Source organism: Pelodiscus sinensis, chromosome 19, assembly GCF_052426305.1.
Source record: "Pelodiscus sinensis isolate ZL-2025 chromosome 19, ASM5242630v1, whole genome shotgun sequence".
In the NCBI taxonomy this organism is placed as follows: Eukaryota; Metazoa; Chordata; order Testudines; family Trionychidae; genus Pelodiscus; species Pelodiscus sinensis.
In genome coordinates, this window is record NC_143070.1 from 24894561 (window position 1) to 24917403 (window position 22843).

The 22843-nt window shown below is 52.0% G+C and overlaps 7 non-coding genes across 7 annotated transcripts; 4 read left to right on the forward strand and 3 right to left on the reverse strand.

The window, feature by feature from the left end:
* Nucleotides 1-6037: 6037 nt before the first annotated feature.
* On the forward strand, nucleotides 6038-6142 carry TRNAR-UCU (transfer RNA arginine (anticodon UCU)). Its single transcript has 2 exons — nucleotides 6038-6074; nucleotides 6107-6142. It is a non-coding gene; the product is annotated as a tRNA-Arg (tRNA).
* Nucleotides 6143-8765: 2623 nt separating this feature from the next.
* On the reverse strand, nucleotides 8766-8837 carry TRNAG-UCC (transfer RNA glycine (anticodon UCC)). The gene has a single exon. It is a non-coding gene; the product is annotated as a tRNA-Gly (tRNA).
* Nucleotides 8838-10723: 1886 nt separating this feature from the next.
* Nucleotides 10724-10805, forward strand: TRNAS-AGA (transfer RNA serine (anticodon AGA)). Its single transcript has one exon. It is a non-coding gene; the product is annotated as a tRNA-Ser (tRNA).
* A 4049-nt stretch (nucleotides 10806-14854) lies between these two features.
* Nucleotides 14855-15070, reverse strand: LOC149522359 (small nucleolar RNA U3). The gene has a single exon (XR_016347489.1). It is a non-coding gene; the product is annotated as a small nucleolar RNA U3 (small nucleolar RNA).
* A 1881-nt stretch (nucleotides 15071-16951) lies between these two features.
* On the reverse strand, nucleotides 16952-17034 carry TRNAL-UAA (transfer RNA leucine (anticodon UAA)). Its single transcript has one exon. It is a non-coding gene; the product is annotated as a tRNA-Leu (tRNA).
* A 1551-nt stretch (nucleotides 17035-18585) lies between these two features.
* On the forward strand, nucleotides 18586-18659 carry TRNAT-CGU (transfer RNA threonine (anticodon CGU)). The gene has a single exon. It is a non-coding gene; the product is annotated as a tRNA-Thr (tRNA).
* A 3208-nt stretch (nucleotides 18660-21867) lies between these two features.
* Nucleotides 21868-21941, forward strand: TRNAI-AAU (transfer RNA isoleucine (anticodon AAU)). The gene has a single exon. It is a non-coding gene; the product is annotated as a tRNA-Ile (tRNA).
* The last annotated feature ends 902 nt before the right edge of the window (nucleotides 21942-22843 follow it).

Consider the following 22843-nt stretch of genomic DNA (forward strand, 5'->3'; position numbering starts at 1 on the left):
CCATGGGATGCTGTTGCAGGAAGGGCTGCTCAGCAGCGCTGGGGTTCACCTGTCGAGGAAGGGAAGAGTATTTGGGTGCAGACTGGCTAACCTAGTGAGGAGGCTTTAAACTAGGTTTGATGGGGGCAGGTGCCCAAAGCCCACAGGTGAGTGAACAACATGGACACCTGGGAGATGGGGCAGAAATGGGAGGGAGCAGGGGCTGTAACAGCAGAGATAAAGGAGGGACGCGGGACCACTGGGAAGCAAAATCTAATCTGTGTCTTAGATGCTGGTACAGACACACAGGACTATGGGTAATAAGCAGGAAGAAGTTGGTATCACAGGGACTTGGTGGGATAATGCACTTTATTGGAATATTGGCACAGAAGGATACAGCTTGCTCTGGATTTGCAGGAAAAAGGGAGGAGGAGTTTCCTTAGATATGAAACATGCGAACACTTGGCCTGAGGCGGAGATGGACACAGGAGACTTGTCAGGAGTCTCTGGGTGAGGTTAAAGGGGTAAAACCCCAGGGTGATGTCACACTAGGCGTCTATTACAGACACCTCCCCAGGCAGAAGAGGTGCATGAGGCTTCTTAAACAATTAACAAAATCATCCAATGTGAAGCTGGTTTCACTCACACTCAGCCTCACCCACAGCTGGGAGGCAGTTTGCAGGGAGCTGAAAAGAAACTGGCTGGTAAAACCAAGGCTCAGGATGCTTCTGTGTCCAGATGTGCAAACAGCTGGCAGCCAAGTGCTGGTCTGTTCCTGCCCTCCCCAGGCAGGCGAATCCCCCCGCTGGGTGTTACAGCCAGGACTTTGCCTGTCTGGCTTTTAGCCAGGGAACTTTTCTATGCCCAGCAAACGTGACACCCCCTGCACTGCAGAAACCAGTCCACTGCCTATTGCAAAGAGGCCCCTAGAAGCACTTAGGTCCCCTTGTTGTCTCTGCCTGTAAAGCAAAGGAAAAAGCAGCCATCTCTCACTAGAGAATGTGGGCATTGATCCCACTGCCTCTCACATGCAAAGCAAGCGCTCTACCACTTGAGCTAATTCCCGTGCATGGGAACAAATGCCCTGCCCCACCCACCTTGTTCCAGAGTCCATATGACAAGCGGCTTTGACATTCCTGTTAGGGCAAAAGCCCTTTTCCGGAAATGTTTTTCCGCAAGAGGGCCAGTGTAGATAGCTAAAAACTGTTTTGCACAAAAAGTCGCGATGGTGAAAATGGCGATCGGGGCTTTCTTGCACAAAACCACGTCTAGATTGGCATGGACACTTTTCCGTAAAAGCATTTGAGGAAAATCGTGCCAGTCTAGATGCAGCCCTGGGCTTTTAGAACTCAGACGTGCACCTAACACCAGCATTTGCTATTGAAGGGTCTGAACAACTTCTGTAGAGAGACAGAGCCAGTAAGGAGCATCCTTGCCAACTGTCTCAGAGAGCAAAGAAAGATAAGTTTTTTGTCAGTAAGAGGAAACTATCACCCCAAGTGGGACTTAAACACATAACCCCTGACTGAGGACGCCTCTGCCTTATCCATTAGGGCAAAGGAGAACACAGAAAACACTCCCAGAGACAGAAATTCACCCTTCTAAATGTCCCTTCTTCAACTTTTAGCTCCTGATTAAGCCCCTCTGAAATTAAGCTTTCCATGGGTATCTGTAGCTGGCTCCCAGTCATTGGCCGTGACGTCTCACCTCCCTCCTGAAATCAGGGAAGTGTCTCCCACCGCTGCAGCCTCCTGAGGCTGAGGCTCTATGACCCTGTCTGTACAGCAGGGACAGCAACACTCACAGCCCCACAGGAGGGCCCCTGGCCTAGCAATGTGGCCCCCTGAGCAGCCTCTGATGTTCCCTGTGTGAGCCCCAGAACCAGCACTGAGTGACAGGGGCAGGGAGAGCAGCTCACACATGCCAAGGGGCTGGCCAGGGGCAGGACATCACAAGGAACTTTTGCAGCACCTCAGCTCATTGGCTGGGAGGCAGTGACCTCACAGAGGGACCATGGCAACAGCCAGGTGGGAGAGGCTGTAGGGCTGGGGCATCTCAGAGACCCCCATGGCCTGGCTGCCTGGAATCTCCTTTGTGAGCTGGGAGTGTCTCTGTGGAGATTTCCCCTTTCCCCAGGCTGCAGTGGGAAGGGCTGGGGCAGGCAGGGTAACAGGAGGGGCTGGCACTGAACTTCTGGGAGAAGCAACAGAGAGGGTCATTAACACCCAACAACAATGGGATTCAAACCCATGCGTGCAGAGCACAACACATTAGCAGTTCAGCCCCTTAACCACTTGGCCACCTCAACTGAATGACAAAAATTTATTTCAAGCCACCTGAAGTCAGCACTTCAGGGAACCTTTGTGCCACTCACTGGCTGGCTGGGGACACCCAGGGCGGGAAGGTTTTGCCTTTTCATAATGTTCCCTGGGCTGTTGTACAAAGCTCAGTGCTTGTAACAAACCCAAACACCCCCTGGCTACATCTACCCTGCAGACTTCTTGCTCAAGAACTGTTTTGCAAGAATTCTTGTGCAAAAGGTCTTGCGCAACAGTGTCTCCGCACTGCCATGTGCTGTTGCACAAGAGAAGTGCTTTTCTGCAAGAGCGCACATGGCAGTGTGGACGCTCTCCTTCCAAGAAAGCTCTGATGGGCATTTTAGCCATTTCTTGAGCAAGTGGCCCTTTCAGAAAGGAGCCTTGGGCAGCCGCGTGGATGTTGTGGGCTCTGGAACAAGGTGGGTGGGGCAGTAGAGACTTTCACATTCAGAAGAATTAGCTCAAGTGGTAGAGCGCTCACTTAGCATGTGAGAGGCGGTGGGAGGATTGATACCCACATTCTCCAACTACAGCTCAGTTTTCATCCCCTATTTTGACTCAGCTCAGTGGCCCCTCCCTCTTCCTACCTGCTTTCCCAAAAGAGACAGACCTGGCTCCCCTTTCTTTTCTCCCAGCAATTGCCATGCTGCAAAGCAGAGAGTGGAGATATGAAGCTCAGCAGTCCATTGGTTTCTGTGGTGCAATGGAAATCATGTTGGACTTTTAAGCTCCACTGGTTAATGTGAGCCCAGCTAGACATTCAAAGGTTGTGGGTTCAAGTGTCACTTTAGCTACTTTCTCATTTCCAGGGCACCTTTTACAGAGCAGGCAATCCTTAAGCTGACACTGGGGTGGGCTTGAGTCCAGACAGTTCCCAGCAGACCCCAGTGAGGGTGTCCTCTTCCCTCCTGCCTTCCAGCCCTGGTGGGGTCTGGCCCCCTGGGCACAGAATGCTACAGCTCCATCTGTTTATGAAGCAGGTGCTTTAGCCAACTAAGCTCTTTATGTTTCCAGGCAACACTTCTGATTCCCAAAGTGCAGCCATTCCCCACTTCCCTCCAGCCATCGAGCCCAGGCGGTGTCTGGCCCCCTGGGCACAGAGAGCTACAGCTCCATGGGCAGGGGGCTTTGGCTTCCTTGCCCATGGGATGCTGTTGCAGGAAGGGCTGCTCAGCAGGGACGGGGTTCACCTGTCGAAGAAGGGAAGAGTATTTGGGTGCAGACTGGCTAACCTAGTGAGGAGGCTTTAAACTAGGTTTGATGGGGGCAGGTGCCCAAAGCCCACAGGCAAGTGAACAACATGGACACCTGGGGGATGGGCCAGAAATGGGAGAGAGCAGGGGCTGTAACCGCAGAGATAAAGGAGGGACAAGGGACCACTGAGAAGTAAACTCTAATCTGTCTCTTGGACTCTGGTACAGACACACAGGAAGGATGGTTACAGCCACCTCCCCAGGCAGAAGAGGTGCATGAGGCTTTTTAAACAATTAACAAAATCATCCAAAGTACAGCTGGTTTCACACACACTCAGCCTCACCCACAGCTGGGAGGCAGTTTGCAGGGAGCTGAAAAGAAACAGAAGAGGGGAAACTGCTGCCTGGCAGAACCAAGTCTTGGGATTCTTCTGTGTCCAGATGTGCTAAGCAGCTGGCAGCCAAGCTCCCAAGTGCTGGTCTGTGTCTGCCCTCCCCTGGCAGGCAAATCCCCTCCTCTGGGTGTTACAGGCTGGACTTTGTCTGCCTGACTTTTAGCCAGGGAACTGCTCCCTGGGAGGCAAACGTGACGCCTCCTACACTGCTGAACCCAGCCCATTGCCTTATGGAAGAGGGAAGAAGGCCCTGGAAGCACTTAGCCCCTGGCTGGCTCTGTCTGTGGAAAAGAGGAAGCAGCAAAAATTTACAACTGGAGAATGTGGGTATCGATCCCACTGCCTCTCACATGCAAAGCAAGCACTCTACCACTTGAGTTAATTCCCCTACCTCTGAAGAGTTTTTCTGCCCCACCCACCTTGTTCCAGAGCCCACAACGTCCCTTCTGATAAACCCTCATATAAAACTCAGCAAATCTCCAGAGAAGTTGCGGTTCCCTTTACAAGACTCTGCACAGCTCAGTTCTAATCAGTGGGTCTTCCCTAGAGCCTGGAACATCAACCACGGCAGCGTTGCTCTCACGCCCAGTGTAGACACGGCCTTAGAGTGTCACAAACCAGCACCAGACACATTCCTGGCTAGGACCAGTCCCTAAAGCTCAGTGCTAGTAAAAAACCCAAACACCCCCTGGCTACACCTACCCTGCAGACTTCTTGCTCAAGAACTGTTTTGTGCAAAAGGTCTTGCACAACAGTGTGTCTACACTCCCATGTGCTGTTGCACAAGAGAAGTGCTTTTCTGTAAGAGCGCCCATGGCAGCGTGGAGGTTCTCCTGCGCAGGAAAGCTCTGATGGCCATTTTAGCCATAGGGCTTTCTTGAGCAAGAAACCCCTGTTGGCTCTCCACACTGCCTCCTTGTGGATGAGTTATTGCGCAAGAGGGCTTATTCCTCATGGGGAGAGGAATAACCCTTGTGCAAGAAGCCCTGTTTTCTGATGCTGCACTATAAATTTACATGTGCAAGAACGTGCGTGCAATGTAGACGCTCTGCAAGTTTTTGCGCAAGAACTTCTCCTCTTGCACAAAAAGCCTGAAGTGTAGACGTAGCCCTGCAGTGTAGACACAGCCTGAGAGAGACAAGGAAAGGAAGTGGCCAGAGCCTCCCGCTATCAGGCTGGCCCTCAACAGGACGGGCACGTCTACACAGCACACTCACCTCCAAGTAACCTGTGCATTGTGATTGGCTGCCCATGGCCCCCGGGAGAAGGTCTGTGGGGAGTTTCCAAGGCAACAACAACATTTCATAATCTACACTCATGTGACTGTGATTTATTCCTCCACTAGCAAGTGTCTCTGAAGGGATAAGAAATGCAGGGCCCAGGTGCAGGGAGCTGGGTCACATTCTCCTGCCTGAGTCTCAGTCCTGGCTGAAGCCTGGCTACAGAGAGAAGAGGCCAATACAAATAGCCCCATGGCAGTGAGGGAGTCAGTACATGGGTGGGTGGAGCAGAGAGCTGGGCTCTAACTCACTAGGGGTGTGTCCCATAGCTCAGAATAAGCGATGCAATTGGGTAGGTTATTTCAAGTCAATTTTGAAATAGCTTATTTTGTAATTTGACGCTGGCTACACAGCACTTAGTTCCAAATAAATCGCTATTGCGAAATGTCCCTCGCTCCTTGCACCATGAGGTTTGCAGGGACGTTGGAATAGCGAGCCCGTTATGGTTTGAAATAAGGGGCTTGCTCTTAAGACACGTCTGTGTGATATGAGCACCACGTTCTAAACCTCCGAGCTAGCCGGCCCACGGGTGTCAGTCCCACAAGTGGCTCTTTCAAAAAGGAGCCTTAGGCTGCCACAGAGACGTTGTAGGGTCTGGAACAAGGTGGGTGGGGCAAAGGAAGTGTTCACATGCAGGGGAATTAGCTCAAGTGAGAAATCCCTTGCTTTGTATGCAAGAAGTAGTGGGATTGATGCCCATGTTCTCCAACTGCAGCTTTGTCCTGGTTCCTAGTTTTCACTGTCAGGGGCCCCCTTCTACTTCTTCTAACCTGCTCTCCTAAAAGAGACAGACCTGGCTCCCCTTTCTTTTCCCCCAGCAGTTGCCATGCTGCAAAGCAGAGAGTGGCAATATCAACCCCAGCAGCCCACCAGGCTCTGTGGTGCAATGGAAAGCATGTTGGACTTCTAAGTTGCATTGGTTAATGTGAGCCCAGCTAGACATTCAAAGGTTGTGGGTTCAAGTCCCACCAGAGTCACTTTAGCTGCTTCCTCATTTCCAGGATGCAGCTTTTACAGACCTCTCAGTCCTTAGGCTGACACTGGGGTGGGCTGGCATCCAGGCAATTCCCAGTAGACCCCAGTAAGGGTGGAGGGAAGGGCTGGGACTTGGGGTTTGGGACGGGGGTGGTTCTGAGAGGCTGCTGGTGCCGTTAGACCCTTTTGTCCCTCCATGTCTCCTACCACTGCTGTGCAACAGGCAGGCTATGTCTACACTGCACTGTTCTTCTGGAAAAAGAAGTGTGTGAACCCCAATTTGCATAGCTTTTTCTGCTTCTTTTTTTGGAAGAGGCTTTTCCAACATTTAGCCTGTGTACACTGGGCCAAATTTTGGGGAAAAATCGTCTGTTTTGGAACATCCCTTCTGTCACATTACCGAATTGGAGGGAAGCAGCCAGATCGCTGCTGCACCCCTAGGTGGGGGTGTTGGCCCCAGAAATTGGTATGAAAGGGAGCCATGTGGGGTATTGAATGGGAGCTTGTTGTTTTCTGATCCTGTGTACACTGTTTATGTGAGTACATAATGTCTGTGTGTGTAGATCTTTAATCTGTGTGGAAGCTGAATATTTCTTGGAATGTGGTTAAGCATTGCTATGGACAGGCTGAGTAGTGAAGCCCTGTAGAACAATGGCACTTGATGGCCCAAGGACACACCTAAAGCAGGAGGGCGGACATCTAAGAGCGGCCAGCAGAGAGAGGCTGGGGACCAGGTGACCGGCTGAGACCAGAAGAGGCCAAGAAGGAGGTATAAAGAGGCCATGCGGTCGATGCCATTTTGTTCTCAGCTCAGCACTTCATCCCAGAGGCAGCACTGCAGGGATTGAAGAGCCCGGAAGACCTGTGAACCCATCCTGATCGTAGGATGTGCAATAAGAACTTTTAAACCAGCAGCTGTAACATCTCTGCTAGAGCCTGCATCGAGAACTGGGAGATTCGGTGCATGTAACGTACTGTACTTTAATAAACTTACTCTCGTGCTTTTCTTTCTTGTAATAATAAACCTTTAGATATAGATTCTAAAGGATTGGCCCTGCGTGATTTGTGGGTAAGGTCCAGAGGGTGAATTGACCAGGGATCTGTGGCTGGTTTCTTGGAACCGGACAGAACTTGTTTGGGGTAGGTGGGATTGGGTGCTAGGACCCCCCACCTGTGTATAAGGCCTGGGGCCATCTGGGGCACGGATATTGCTGGGGTGTCGGAGGGGTTTTCTCGGGAGGCTTCAGGCAGGTTGCTGAAGCGCTCTGTGGGACTGGTTTGTGGCCTGTGTGGAGAGGTCACCAGTCGGGGGCTGTAGCAGTTCGCCCTGAGCGGACGCCCTCAGCTGTGCCCAGACACGGCCCGGTCCGTCACACCTTCTTCTTCATAAAATGAAGTACACAGAGATACAAAAAAAGCATGTCTGCTCTTCCAAAAAATTTTATGGAAGAGCAGATGTGTTCTCTAGACTAAAGCAAGGTGCTGGCAACAAGAGATTGCGGCTGCCTCTTTTCCCTGGGTGTCAGTGCACCATGCTGGCCACCAGCCACCTTGACCAACCCTCAAACCAGCTGGATGAGCCAGCCCACGTCACAGTGAGTCACTAGTGTCCCTGTCAGAGAAGAGCCATTGGCAGCTGCAGAGACAGCCCTTCAGCTGCTGGACGCGCCTTTCTGAAAGGGCTATTTGTGGGCTGTGTTTTGTTTGGCTGGCTAGCTCAGTTGGTTAGTGCACGGAGCTAGTAATGCCAAGGTCATGGATTCAAACCCTGTGCTAGGCACAGATATGTTTGCTGTGGTGACTGTTCTATCCCCGCCCCTTAGCTGCCTGCTATGGACAGGGAAGCAGAAACAGGCAAAAGACTGCAAGCTTTTCAGGAAACACGCCAGAAAACTGGTAGGAGGAGGCTCCAGCCTGCACAGACCCAGTGGCTGAAAGGCCCTTGGCCTGGCCTCCTTTCCCCAATAGGAGGGAAAACTCTTCTCTTCCCGCTCTTGTGGGGTCACCTTTGGGCCTGCTGGCTCAGCTGTTTAGAGCTTGATGCTAATAATGCCCATGTCACGGGTACAAGCCCCATGCAGACCCCACAACAGCCAAATTAGTTTTGTTTGAGCTGCTCCCCACGAAAAGCGGTGAGAGGGAGCCCTTGGCTGTGGGACCCACTTGTGCCTGTTGTTCAGGGTTAAATTAGATCTCCCCCAGAAGGTTGCCTGTTCCCTTCCCACCTTGCATTGGCTGGGAATCAAATCAAGCAAGGGGCAGAAACACCAGGCACTGTCATTGTCTGGGCCACAGATAAAGACCCTCTTGGAGCTGTGGTCCCAGGAGGAGTCTCTGCAGGCCCTGCAGTCCATGCGGAGGAATGTGGACATTTATGGCTAAATGGCCGTTTGTCTTGCAAAGAAAGGCCACCTCCCTCCTACCCCCACAGCCTAGACCAAGTCAGAGCCAAGGTCAAGGAATCACAGCAGAGGTATGTGAGGGAGGAACCACATTACTGTGCATGCTCTCGGAGAAGATGAAGAGCTGTGAGAGGCAGCCCACAGCTGCAGGACCCATTTGTGCCTGTTTTTTCAGGGTTCAAGTAAAACATCAGCAAGGAGCTTTGATGCTCCCTCTTTACATTGCATTGGCTGGGAATCGAACCCAGGTCAACTGCTTGGAAGGCAGCTATGCTCACCACTATACCACCAATGCCTGCCAAAATGCTGGGAAAATTAGTGAGGGAAACCCATGTCTGCCATGAGGCTGGCCAGAGGCGAGAGGGTGCCCGTGTGGTTTGGGTAAAGCAGAACTTCTTGGCCATTAGTCAAAGTCCAGAAGTGGTGATGCTGGGGTAGTGGCTGCCCTGCACTCTCCATGGTGTGAGGAGCTGGGCGGGAGAGGAGTCCCAGAGGTTGCTGGGTGGGAGAGTAGAGTTTATCAGACTTTGGGCTAAGCTCTAGAGCAGCCAAGGGAGAGGTGGGGAAGTGACTTCTGGATACTCTTTGTGGCCCAGGGATGCAGACCAAGAGCCGTCCTTGTGTTTTTTGCCGTAAAGTGTTGTTTCTGGGTCCTTTGCCTAAGATCGAGCGCTTCTGCCTTCCGGAGAGCCATGTCACAGGCACAAGCCCCTAGAGACCCCTTCAGGGACACATCACAGGACCAAACAAGGGGCAGAAACACTGGGCACTGTCAGTGTCTGGGCCAGAGATAAAGACCCTCTTGGAGCTGTGATCCGAGGGGGAGTCTCTGCAGGCCCGGCAGTCCAGGGGGAGGATTGCGGACATTTATAAACATAAAAACATAAGAACGGCCATACTGGGTCAGATCAAAGGTCCGTCTAGCCCAGTGTCCTGTCTGCCGACAGTGGCCAGCACCAGGTGCCCCAGAGGGGGTGGACTGAAGACAACGATCAAGCGATTTGTCTCCTGCCATCCCTCTCCAGCCTCTGACAAACAGAGGCCAGGGACACCATTTTATCCCCTGGCTAATAGCCTTTTATGGACCTAACCTCCATGAAATTATCTAACATATGGCCCAATGGCTGATGGCCTTGAAGAGAAAGGCCACCTCCCTCCTCCTGCATCCTAGACCAAGTCAGACCCAAGGTCAACGAATTGCGGGAGGGGTATGTGAGGGCCTGTGAGGGCAGGTCCCGCTCTGGGGAAGCACCTTAGCACTGTGCATACTGTGAGGAACTGGACCGAATCCTGGGGCGTGGGGAGCCCCTGTCTCCAGGGAGAGTTGTGGAGTCTGGGATGGAGACACCTGGGAAGCAGCGGCTGCAGCTTCAGGATGACAACGCTGATGACCTGCAGCTCCAGGGGATGCAGGAGGACTCCCAAACGGCTTCAGGCAGCGGGGAGGGAACCTCAGGTGAGTGCTGGGAGGTTGCAACACCCAGGACATGTTGACACTTGCAGTCTCCTTCAGGAGAGGGATGCAAATGGAGACATTCAAAATTGTAAATGAAACCGGGATTTAAATATCCCGCGCTCTATTTGCATAATCGTGTCCGGGTGCTGTTTCAAAATACTTTATTATGAAATAAAAAACACCATTTAGATGCAGTTATTTGGGGAGAAAACCCTTCTTCCGAAATAACCCTTAAACACCCCCTCTGGTCTGGACCTAACAGCAGCGTCAGCGTTTGCTAGTCGGGGCTCTGGACAGCACCTGCACAGAGGGAGATGGCAACTGCAGGACGCCCTGGCCAACTGTCCCAATGTCTCACAGCAGAAAAGACAGCAAAAGAGGCCAATGCAAACAGCCCCCTGGCAGCCAGGGAGTCAGCACGTCGGTGGGTGGGGCAGGACGCTGGGGGCAGAGCTGGGCTCTAACTCGCTGGGTGACCTTGGCCCATTCAGTGAACCTCTCCTTGTCTCCATGGCCCTGTCTGTACAGCAGGGACAGCAACACTCACAGGCCCCGCAGGAGGGGCTAGTTTAATGCTTCACCCCAGGGCCCAGCAATGAGCCCCCAAGCTTGCCCTGTTCTGGAGCCATTTTTGCTGTGTGAATTCTGTGGGGCGGGTGAGGTCAGGCCTGGGCACTGGGATTATTTACCACTGTCCCTGATCCTGGAACACTGCTGACTTTACAGCTGTGGTGGCTGAGTGGTTAAGGTGTTGGACTAGAAATCCAATAGGGTTTCCCTGCGCAGGTTCAAATCCTGCTCACAGCGAGGCCTGTGTTTTGGCCAAGCTCTAACCAGGGCAACAAGCTGCACAACCCCTGAGCCACTCTCCCTGTCCCCAGTAAATCCCTTTCTGCGCCTTCCGAGAGAGACACAGAGCATGGTGCCTCCTTAGGGGTCCCTGGACTCTAGGGAAACGCTCAGCTCCTGCAGCCTCTGCCCCTTGCCCAGCACCCCATGGCTCAGCCCTACCCCTGGGGGCTGCCCTGCTCCAGTGTGTGATAGGAGTTGAGTGAGAGGATGGAGCGTCTGGGCCTCCCCCCAAAGGTCCATCCATGAAGGGCAGAAATGTTGGGGATATGATGTGGGTCACTCCTCCCGAGGCACACAGCCCCCCCACCCCCACCCCGTGTTGGGAGCAAAGGGTCTAGAGAAGTATTGGGGGGGGGGGGGTCTTGTTCCCTGCTCTTGCTCTGCCTTGGGCAAAGAATTAGTAACAGAATATTTGTCCAAGTTTATGTACAGAAAAAAACTGACAAGCATGTTTCTGTGGGGTGGTGGTTATCGTGTTTGCTTAATGTGCAAAAGGCTCCTGGTTCAAAGCCAAGCAAAAAGTGGGAACAGGGGTTCTGCTTCTATTTGTGGCTCCCCAGGTAAACACCCCGCTGCTTGGGATAAGCCCAACTCCCAGGTTGAGTAAAGGAAGGAACAACAGGAGCCCTGCCCTAGAAAGGGAGGGGCCAGTGTGTGTGAGTGCATGGCCCAGACAGACAACTCCAGGGTGCAAGGGCAGAGCTGCTGGACATCTCTAGTGGCCCTGAGGGGGGGAGACATGGGTGCTAGTAACATGCTCATGTGGTGCCATGTTCCAGCACTGCCAACAGGGAGTGTTTTTTGTGGTGTCACCTGATTCCCCCCAACTGTAGACTTGTACCTGCCCTGTGGCAGGATAGAGACACAGGGCCAAGAGAAAGCAGGAAGAGCCCCAGGATGCAGCTCAGCTCCCCTTTTCTCCTGCAGTGCAGGTTGTGATCAGTGCAGGTTGTGATAACAGCTCTAAGCCTAAGTTCAAACCTCTCCACAGTTTTCACCAGGGTTTTAGAAAGAAAAAGTGTAGTCCTGGGGTCCAGCTTTACTAGAATCAAAGAGAGAACCAACTGCAATTTCCATCTTCTGAGGAGAAGGGAAGAGGATTTTCTTCTCCTCAGTTCTAGCCACATCAGCCCAGGGGGGAGAAAAAATAACCCTCCGCCCGCTGATTGTCCCCCGTTAGCTTCTGTAGCTTCACCTCCTTCCACAGCAGCTCCAGCTTTGAGCTACAAATCTCAAGGGGCTGGTGAAGAAATTAGGTGCTTCCCTGAGAACAAGAGGTGGAGTGTTCACAAGGAGCATCCCCCTCCCCTGCAGAGCAGGGTGTTAGAAAGAGCCAGAAACAGAACAGTCGGACAAGTTCCATCCCTTGAAATGTGTTTCTGTGGTGTAGTGGTTATCACGTTTGCCTAACACACAAAAGGTCCCTGCTTCAAAGCCGGGCAGAAACACAGGGTGTTCTCTTATTGCGGTGCCCAGGTAACTGCAGCTGCTGCTGACCAGCCTGTTGATGAGCCCAACGCTCATGTGTCAGAGGGGGGGGGGGTAACGTCAGCTGATAATGCCCCTGGGTGCCAACCTGGGGAAGCCAGATAAATTAGGCCAGGCAGCTGCTTGTGCCTTGGCCTCCCCTGCCCTGGGAAGCTGGTGCATTGGGCCGGCTCTACCTGCTGCCTCCATTGTGTGACTTGCCCAGTGTAACAGGCCAAATGTCGGAAAAGCCTCTTCCAAAAAAAAAAAAAGAAAAAAAAAAAAAGCAGAAGAAAAAGCTGCACAAATTGGGTTTTGAAATTTGCGTAGCTTTTCCCAGAAGAGCAGTGTAGGGCAGACACAGCCTGAGTGTTGCTCAGCACTGGTAGGAGACAGCTAAAGTGAGACTCGTGGGACTTGAACCCACAAACTTTGAATGTCTAGCTGGGTTCACATGAATCACTGCAGCTTAAAATAGTGATAGAAAAGTAGCCATGTTAGTCTAGGGCAGGGGTCTCCAAACTTTTCAGCCCGAGGGCCGCATTAACTATCAAACAGCAGTTCGGGGGCCGACTACACACTTGAGGTCCAAATAAAAAACAATCAAAACATGGATGTTGTTTTTAATTATTTATTTAATATTATTTTATTCAGTTATTATTTAATAACACATTCATACACTACACATGAACACCTGTATTAGTGTGAATGGTGAAATTGTTTCCTGGATGCCAAAATAGCAGACATTTCTGGCTTTAGATTTGTTGTCCCTAACATCAACAGTGACCTGAGATTATCATCGGACAAGTTTGTTCTCAAATTGTTCTTCACGTATTTCATTCTTGAAAATGTTTGTTCACACAGGTATGTTGTTCCAAAGATTGAAAGGTACCTTGATGCAAAAGTTTTGACATTAGGAAAGTCTTCCTTGGGCAAAAACTGGTAAAAACCCACCAGTCCTATTTTGAACTTGTCCCTAAGGAGGTCATTTGCTTGCAACTCAATGACTTCCAGCTGCAGTTCATCTGGGCAACTGGCCACATCTGCTTCAAATGGGTTTTGAAACAATCTCACTTCTTCTGCCTTTGAATCCAAAAAGGTCTCCACGGGCCGGATGAGAGGGCCTCGCGGGCCGCATCCGGCCCCCGGGCCGTAGTTTGGAGACCCCTGGTCTAGGGTAGCTGAAACAAAATACAGAAAAAAACCAGTTTCTTGCCATTTTAACTCAGAAAGGACATTATCTCAATGACTTAATTACCTGCCTCCTGCTTCAAAAGCCTTTTAAAACTGCACTTTCAAGGGAATCCTCTGAACTGTTATTCATGCTAAAATTTGACACTTTACGGCGGGGTCCTAACAAAGACTCTAGTTATCTTACCCATTACAAAGATAGCTTCCCCAATTATCACCTCTAATATCATTAGCTCACAGACATTTACCTTCCCCCTCCCATCTCTCCTCTGCCTGAAGCCTCACCAGCAAACCCCTCCGACACCTCAGCAATATCCATGCCCCAGATGGCCCCGGGCCTAATACACAGGTGGGGGGTCCTAGCACCCAATCCCACCTACCCCGAACAAGTCCTGTCTGGTTCCAAGAAACCAGCCACAGATCCCTGGTCAATTTACCCTCTGGACAACTGCCTAACCTTTTATTTCACTATCACACGTTACAGCAGCTGTGACCCAAGAGGTTACTTCAGGCTCCTTCCCACCTCTCCCTCACTGCTAAGACAGCACCTGCCATTTTCAGAAGGGGCAGAGCTGGGTGACTCAAACTGCCCCTCCCCTCTCCCATGTGGGCAGCCCTGCAGGAAGCTCTGTGGCACACACAGCACTAGCCCAGCACAGTCAGGTCTGCACAAGATCCATTGGTTCGCTTTGATTGTTGAAGGAGACAACACAGAACTGGCTCCAGCCCCCACTCAGTAACCTGGGGAAATGACCCACCAGGCCTGGGCCCCTCAGAGAGGCAACGATTCCCCACTGGCCAGGGCAGAGCCTCCCTCTGACACAGTCATGGAGCCTTCTCCTCCTGGTCCTGCCTCCCCCCTACACTCAGCTCTCACTGCTCGGTGCTGCCCGGGAAGGGCCTCACTGCTCATCAGTGTTTCTGTTCCAGGAGCAGGGTGAGTTTCATCTTGTGCACCAATATTGAGTCTGTGGGTGCCTGTTCGGGGGTGAGCCCCCGCGGCCTCTGCCAGTTACTAACAAATATCTTAGCTACAAGTTATGGGAGAAAGACACTAACCCAAGGGATAATTAATACCTGGCTGCAGCTAGTATCTGTCTCCCCCAGGGCCACTAGGGAACAAATGAGGGACAAGGCATGAAGCAGATCTAAGAGATTAGCTAAGTTGAGTGTGAGAAGCTCAGGGAAAAAGACCCAAAAGCTGGTGAGAGAACAACATGAAGACATCAGGATCAGGGTAGCACATGTAAAACCAGGAATTCAAGAAAAGCCAGGACAGGATTATAAAGTGAAATCCCTGCTCCTTTCTACTTGAAAACTAATTTTAAACATTTTGACAGTAGCCAACCACTCAGCCTGTGCTCTCTTCCTCCAACTTCCCAACAGGAAAGAAGGAACAATCATCAACAGCAGACAACAATTACATTAAAACAACACTGTCTGCTTGCTTCATGCTCAGAAAAGAACACTGTCACTCATCCTCATGGCTAGCGAGACCAACCACTTTCAGCTGTATTTCTCTAGTTACCAACTATAGAAATGATCCCTGAAAGCACAGCCTTAACAGCAGCCTGCTCGCTACACACCCACATTCATGTGCATTCACTTTCTCCTCATGAGGAATGTTTTCACACAACATCTGTGTGAAACAGAAATAATCTCAGCAAAATGCTTGTCCCATTCAAACACACTCCACTAGGTTTAGAAATCTGTATATTAGAATATGCTCCATGTCCCTGTTTACAGAAACACGCCTCCTGATTAGCATGTGGAGCACCTGGCAGCCAATCAAAATCTCTTGCTGTTTCTTCCTGAAACTGCAGTTCCTGGGGCTCCTCTAAGTCAGTGGTAACAAACTGCCAGTCCACAGACCAGCAAGGGGCCAAGAACCCCTGCCTGCCGGGCAGAGGTGGAAAATAACTAAGTAGAAATACTTGATCACACTGCTCAAGACCTTTTTTGGGTGTTTGTACTTTACTCAAGTCATTTATTTTAGTCACACTTTGATTTTTATTCAAGTTATTTTATTTTTTTTAGACAATATTGTACTTTTTACTCCACTCCCATTTCCAGAGGCGCTGGGTTACTCATGACTCACTTCATTCTGATTTGCTAAAGCCCAGCTGCATGTGCAAGCACCAGTCATCCAAGAAACAGCCAATCCACAAGCACAAAGCCCCTGCCAAGGAAGAAGCCTTTTAATAGCTGCTCCAACACCTTGTCATTCAAACCCAGTATCCCTGCAGGCCCTGCCAGCCTGAGACCTGAATGACCAGGGTGGCTGCCCAGGGCTCCATGCTGGCGGGGAAGAGGTGAGGGGTGATATGAGCAGTTTCATGTGACCTTACCTAGGCCAGCAAGCTACATAGGAGGGAAAACCAGCAGCGGGGGTCAGGGGGGACAGAGGCACTTACTTGTGTCGGGTGAATGCTCTTGTGGGAGCAGCAGCAGGCTGGGTGGGTGCCGGGGGCAGGGGCTCCCCATTCCCCCTGGGACAGAGGTCCCTGTGGAAGCCCTATAGGGGAAGGTGGGGCAGGCTGTGCTGGAAGAGGCTGGGGGTGGGTTACTGAGTGGGGTGGGGACTGAAGAAAAGGACCCAGAAGCCTGATGCTGAAACTCCCCCTCAGTCTGGAGTTTCACACCCTGATGGATCAGAATAAAGTGCCTCAAAGGAGCTACAGCCCCACAGCCCAGCCTAGGGATGGCTCAGCCAGTGGGTTAGAAGCACCGGGACACAGAGAGACTCAGGAGCTGCTCAGAGACAACCACTGGCGAGAAGCAGAACAATTCCCCCAGCAGTCGATTGGTTCTGGCTCATTTGCTGGGACTTAAGGAGAACAACAAAGTCCTGAATCAAGTATCAGAGGGGTAGCCGTGTTAGTCTGAATCTGCAAAAGCGACAGAGAGTCCTGTGGCACCTTATAGACTACCTAAAGTGTAGGAGCATAAGCTTTCGTGGGCAAAGACCCACTTCGTCAGATGCATCTGACGAAGTGGGTCTTTGCCCACGAAAGCTTATGCTCCTACACTTCAGTTAGTCTATAAGGTGCCACAGGATTCCTCGTCGCTTTAACAAAGTCCTGAGTCTCCCCCCTGTGACTGGGCCCTGCTCAGCCAATCAGAACTGGGACTAGAACTGGAAGGCTGTGTCTACACTGGCGGGTTATTGCGCAAGAAGGGCCACACTGCCCACTCGCTCTTGTGCAAGAAGTTTTATTATAAAGTGTGGTAAGAAAGGGCTTCTTGCACAAGAGAGCGTCCACACTGCCATGGATGCTCTTGCACAGAAGCACAGCTCACACACACCAGCATGGATGTGTTCTTGCACAAGAACCCACCAGTGCAGATATAGCCCAAGGGACCTTCAGAGACAAAATCCAGTCCCCTGCCTCACAGCAGGATTAGACACCATCCTGATCAATGTGTCGCCAAAGAAGGGAAGTTACCAGGAGTGGGGTTTGAACCCACGCAGACAAACGTCTATTGGATCTTAAGTCCAACGCCTCAACCACTCGGCCATCCTGGTGGTGTGGAGGAGTGCAGACATGAGAAACTTTTCTCCCCAAACAGCCCAGGGACTCCCTCTCAGAGCATGTGCCCATCCCATCCCTGTACCAGGGCTTCCCACCGCGAGGGCGAGAGCTGCCCCCTCCTCACAGCAAAGAAGGAAGCAGGGAAAAGGGAAGAAAAATGAGACAAAACCCAACGTCCCCAGGGATTCCGAGGAACAAAGGCCTGGTGGGGAAAATATGCCCCCTCCCTTCACCCAATGTTTTCCCTGCCTTGCATTCGGCCAGCCCCCATGGATCAGGCCAGTGTTTCCAGCCTTTGTGTTTATACCATGGACAGACAAACCATTCACAAACTTTTGCCAGACCAGTAACATTTTATTTACATATCACTGCGCATGCGCAGACTGCACTGAGCGCCGCACCGGGCTAAAATCTACTCACCACGGGCGGGCAGATTGCCCTAATTGCCGAGCCCTGCATATCTGCATACGCATTATGCAAATAAGTGTAAATATCTGCAAACGCTGATCTGCTCACTCCCCCAACCTCGCACATGCTGGGAGCTGGGAGCAGTTTCCCTGGACCCAGGCTGGGATCAAAGCCACCTCTGCTGGGAGCAGCCCTGGGCCAGATCCGCCCCCTATAGCCCTGGGGGGCTGCTCTCTGGGGAAGGGGAGGGGGTATCTCTTACCTGCCCCCGCAAGGGGCAGGGACTGGGCTGGGGGCACTGCCCTGGGAGAGGTTCCTACATCGCACCGGCCCTGCGGGAGATTCCCCCTCCTGGAAGGTGGCACTGAGGGAGCTCTGAGGCTCCAGGGCAAAGGCCTCCAGCCCCCCAGGCCTGGGATTAGGAGGCCCTGGAACCAGGCCCCCTGGAGTAGCATTGTGGGTAGGGGGCTCTGACCCACAAGGGGGCTAGCCCCAGAGCCCAGGGCCTAAGCTTGCCCAGGCTCATACCAAGGGGCTTTCTGTGGTGCTGGGCGGGGGAGGGAGGCCAGGCCCAGGCCGGTGGGAGAAGGGGCAGCGCCTGCCAGGGCAGCAAGGGGAGCTGCAGGGAGCGAGACGCAGCGTTTCTGTCTGGTTTCACTCAAGGGTCCTTCTGCGGGTGAAGCGCCTGTGACACCCCTGTGCTGCTGGGTTCCTCTGCCCCTCCCATTCGGGGGACTCTTGCCCTGGCACTCATGAGAGGGCCAACATAGGCAAAGCAGCCTGCCTCAGGCACCTTCCATAGCTCAGCTGGCAGAGCAGAGGCCTGTAGCGGGTGCTTGGCAAGTGCCCTTAGGTGGCTGATTCAACTCCAGCTGAAAGGAGAGATTCTTCTCCCTCCCCCTGGCTGCAGGCCCGGCCTTAGGACCAGGCGGCTGCCTTGGGTCTGTCCCTTTGGGGCCTGCTGCTACAATTGACAAAAAGGTTTTGGGTACCAGCTGCCAATCAAATGCCTTGGGCTGCGCAGGCCTTGAGTCATGGCAAGAGCTGGAGGGGAATGGGGAACGGCTGCACTTTGGAATGGGAAGGGGGGGTCTGGAACCATAAAGTAGAACAGTTTTAGGGCTGCTTCTAAGGAGGGCACCATGGCTTAGTTGGCTAAAGCGCCTGCCTCGTAAGCAGGGGATCCTGGGTTCAACTCCCAGTGGTGCCTTGTTGCTGAGTCAATGGGTCTTTTCTTCCCACCATTCTTCAACATGTATCTGCAGTTGGTTTTACCTTCAGCTGAGCTTGGTGGTGCCCTCACAGTGGGAGTAGGATAGTAGCAAAGAGCAGGAGGTGCCCTAGGGGTTTGATTTAGTGAGGCTCATAGAGACTACAGCTACACTTGAAGTTTTCTCTGTAAAAAATATGTTAATGAGGGACTCAACTGCATGAGTCACAATCTCATTTGCATATTTTCTGCCAATGGGATTGCTGTGCAAAAACAAGCCGTGTGAACATTTTTTTGCACAAATTTCCCTTTTTCCACAAGATTCTTATGCTCCCAAAAAAGAGGTATCCTGATCTTGCAGAAAAAGGGGGTTTTGCACAAACAGAAAACTTCCATGCTGCTTGTTTTTGCACGACAACCCCAGCGCAAAACCAGTTTGTCAGAAAATATGCAAATGAGATCATGACTCATGGAAATGAAACCGTCATTAGCAGGGCTCAGCAAATAATGTAATCTACTCGCCCATGGATGTAAGTAATTACATCCCGGAAGAGCTGGAGCAGAGCGATCTGCACATGTGCAGAAAGATCTGCGTGTGCGCAGAGCACAGAACCATGCGAAACTGCGTGGCTGGCGAGCAGAGCTCCCCGCTGCTTGGCAAGCCCTGCTCATTAGCACGTCTTTTGCTGAGAAAACTCACAGTGTAGACACAACTGGAGACTCTGGTGCTGATCATGCAATAGAAGCACATTATGTTCAAACAGCTGCCATGTGAATGTACCTGAAAGTCACAAGGATCTATGATCTGTGTGAAAGGCAGGTGGCCAGTAATTAGAGCCCCAGGTATGTTGTGTGCACAAAGGAAGGTAGGAATGTGCACTGGACAGTCTGATAATTGTGTTTAGTGAAAAGTAATAGGTGTAATCGCAGTGCGCAAGAGGGTTTTTCTTGCTCAAGAAGGAGCAGTGTAGACAGCTCCTTCTGGTGCAAGAGTCTCTTCGGAAAAAAATGGTGGCTCATTAGCTATGCAAATGAGGCTCAGTAATATTCCAAACTTAGCTTCATTTGCATATTACTCATGGAAGAAGCTGTGAGTGTAGACATAGCCCAGGTGTCCCTTCTGATGGGACTGGCAGGTTCTTCTCCCGGGTCTCAGAATTTGGGTACCTTGTTGCCTTAGGAAGGGGTGTGACCAAAACACAGGCCTCACTGTGAGCAGGATTTGAACCTGCACAGAGGAACCCTATTGGATTTCTAATCCAACACCTTAACCACTCGGCCATCACAGCTCTGAAACTTAACAGCTCAGGGAAACTGGTAAATAATTCCAGTGTCCAGGCCTGACGTCACCTGACAGAATTCACACAGCAAACCATTTCAACAGTCATACAGAGGGGTCCTGGCCGCTCTGGTCTGAGGCTGCCTTGGAGGTGAGTTCTGCTTCCAGGGCTTCTCTCCTCCTTCTTGGTCTTCTCCCTTCCTTTCCCTTTCCCTCCTTCTTCCTCTTCTCGTTTCCCCTTTTCCTTCTTCTCCCTGGTCTCCTTCTTGGACCCCAGTTTATAGAGTGAAAATTGAGTCCTGCTTAACCAATTATTTTAGTTTAATGTTACTAACCAAAGATAACATACTATTATGATTTACCTAACCAATCATACTGCACCACCTTTGTTGATTTCCCCCCAGCAACATTAATGATACATCAGAGAGAAACAGTTACAATGCAGACAGCGATCACACAGACAAACAATAGGAAAGTGAGGATGATAATCATAGAATGCCAATTGCACAAACACTGATAAGCAGTTTTTTGCCAGACAAAGTGCTGTTAACTAAGTTTTCTCTACCCATCCTGAGATCTGTTTCTTACTTGGTGACAGTGGGTGTCCTTAGGATCCAAGCCCCTTCTCACAGCCTAGTGTGACCCTATTGTAATGCTATTTGGATGGAATGTGAGCCCAGGCTCTACAGTTAATTGCTGCCTCTCTGCAGAATGGTAAAGGTTAGATTTGCTGAATAGCGAGAGGCCTTCCAATGGATACATATCGTTACAAAGAACCTTTCCAAGCATGAGATACCAGAACCCACAAGCACAGTCAACACAACTGCAAAGGGACTCAAACCCTGTAGTTTTCCAACCCAAAGTCAGATGCTTTATCTTTTAGGCCACACAGTCTTGGCCTGTTTACAAATGGACTTTTTGAAGTGTGTAAGAAGGGAGCAGTCTAGCTAGGCCCCCCTCCCTTTGTTCTGCCAAAGCTGGTTGGGTGGGGTGGGGTGGGGCTGGTTATGGGGAGGCAGAGTCCTGTGCCTGTCTCAGGGCGTCCCAGGGATGCTCCTTGCAGCCCAGGAGGAGAAGGGGGCTCTGGGTGGAAGGAAAACAAGCAAAGCTGGTCCCAGTGGGCATGAGCTGAGGCTCCAGTTCAGCGTAATTGAGTCACTGCTGGCTCATGTAGGTCCCATGGTGTAAGGGGCAGCGCTCAGACTCTGAATCCTGTGAGCTGAGTTCAAATCTCAGTGGGACTTGCTGGGGCTGGGTTGGTTGCTGCAAAACCCTCCTGCTTTATGAGCTTTGGGCTCCTTATCTACAGAGTCCCCAGAGAAAGAGTTTTGTGTCCGATGCCCCCTGGAGCTCAGTCTGATGCTGTGATCTGCCTGGCTGAGATGGGCTGGGCCCTAAAACTTAACCTGCCTGGAGCTTGCTGCTTACCCTTGTGGTCTCTTGTGTGGTCCCCAGGAGCTGCCAGGCTCTGACTCTTGCCCCCCTTGTGCTAACAGGTGCCCCCCCCCAAACAATCTTTTAAATGGGTCTTTCTGGTCCCTCTCAGGGTGTTTTTCTCCTCAGCAGGAGCGCACAAGACAGAAGCTGTTGCCAGTGGCCCTGCAAGGCAAGATGAGCTTTGCCTGCCCCCCTCAGCCTGACTCGCTACTTGGCCCCATTCCTGCCTCTCTTCACAGTGGCTGCTGCTGACAGGGAAGAAGCTGGGAGGCTAGGTGCTGGCAGCAGGAGATTCTGGCTCCCTCTTTGCCCTGGGTCTGCCGGCTGCCAGCCACCTTGACCAAACCTCAAACCAGCTGGACTAGTGAGCCCATGTCACAGTGAGTCGCTAGTGACCCTGTCAGAGAAGAGCCATTGGCAGCTTCAGAGACGTCCCTGCAGCTGCCGGAGGTGCCTTTCTTGAAAGGGCCACTGGTGAACTGCACTTTTGTAGGCCAGCTAGCTCAGTTGGTTAGAGCATGGTGCTAATAATGCCAAGGTCATGGGTTCAAGCCCCATGCTGGCCACAGTGGTGTTCGGTTTGGTGACTTCCCTTCCTTTAGCTGCCTGCTATGGACAGGGAAGCAGAAACAAGCAAAAGGCTGATAGCTTTTCAGGAAGCAGGGCAGAGATCTGGTAGGGGGAGGCTCCACCCTGCACAGCTCCAGTGGCTAAAAGGGCCTTGGCCTGGCTTCCTGTCCCCAAAAGCAGGGGAACTGATGCCCAAATTCCTGCTGCTGCAGTGGCTACCTCAAGGCACCAGGTGGGGGGCAGGCTCTGGAGCCCAAGCCACATGGGGAGACTCAATATGACCAGGAGGCCTGGAGCGTGTGCGCCCTGCACAGAGGCTGCTGCTGGGGGCCTGCTTCAGTGGCCCAGCAGCTCATGTTCCCCTGAACCAGCTTCTCCCCCTGGAGCCACCCCCCAGCGCTGCTGAGGCCCCTGACATGAAGCAGTGGGACCATCAGAGGAAGGTGCCAGCCTTAGCCCTTCCTTCCAGCCTCCACCCCCTCCCAGGGTCTTTCCCCAGCCCCTCCCCGGTTCTACATTCCCCACATAAAAACCAGAGAGTTTGTTCTTTCAAGGGAAAAGTCCTGATTGTGTTACCAGCGGGGGGGGGGGGGGGGGGGAGTGGGAAAGGGTGTGTGTTTGGGGGGAGACACAGAGGGCAAAAAATGAGGAGTAAAGTTAGTTGGAACCAAGGGGCTGGGTTTGAACTACTGCAGAAAAAAGGACTCTGCCCCTGAAGCTGCCCTGTCCTCTCCAGAGCCCTTAGGTTGGCACTGGGGAGGCCTGAGTCCAGACAGTGCCCAGCCAAGGGGGAGGGAAGGGCTGGGGGATGTTCTGAAAGGCTGCTGGCACCATTAGACCCTTTTTTTAGCAGTGAGGGAGAGGTGAGAAAGGGGCCCTGAGTTAACCTCTTGCGTCA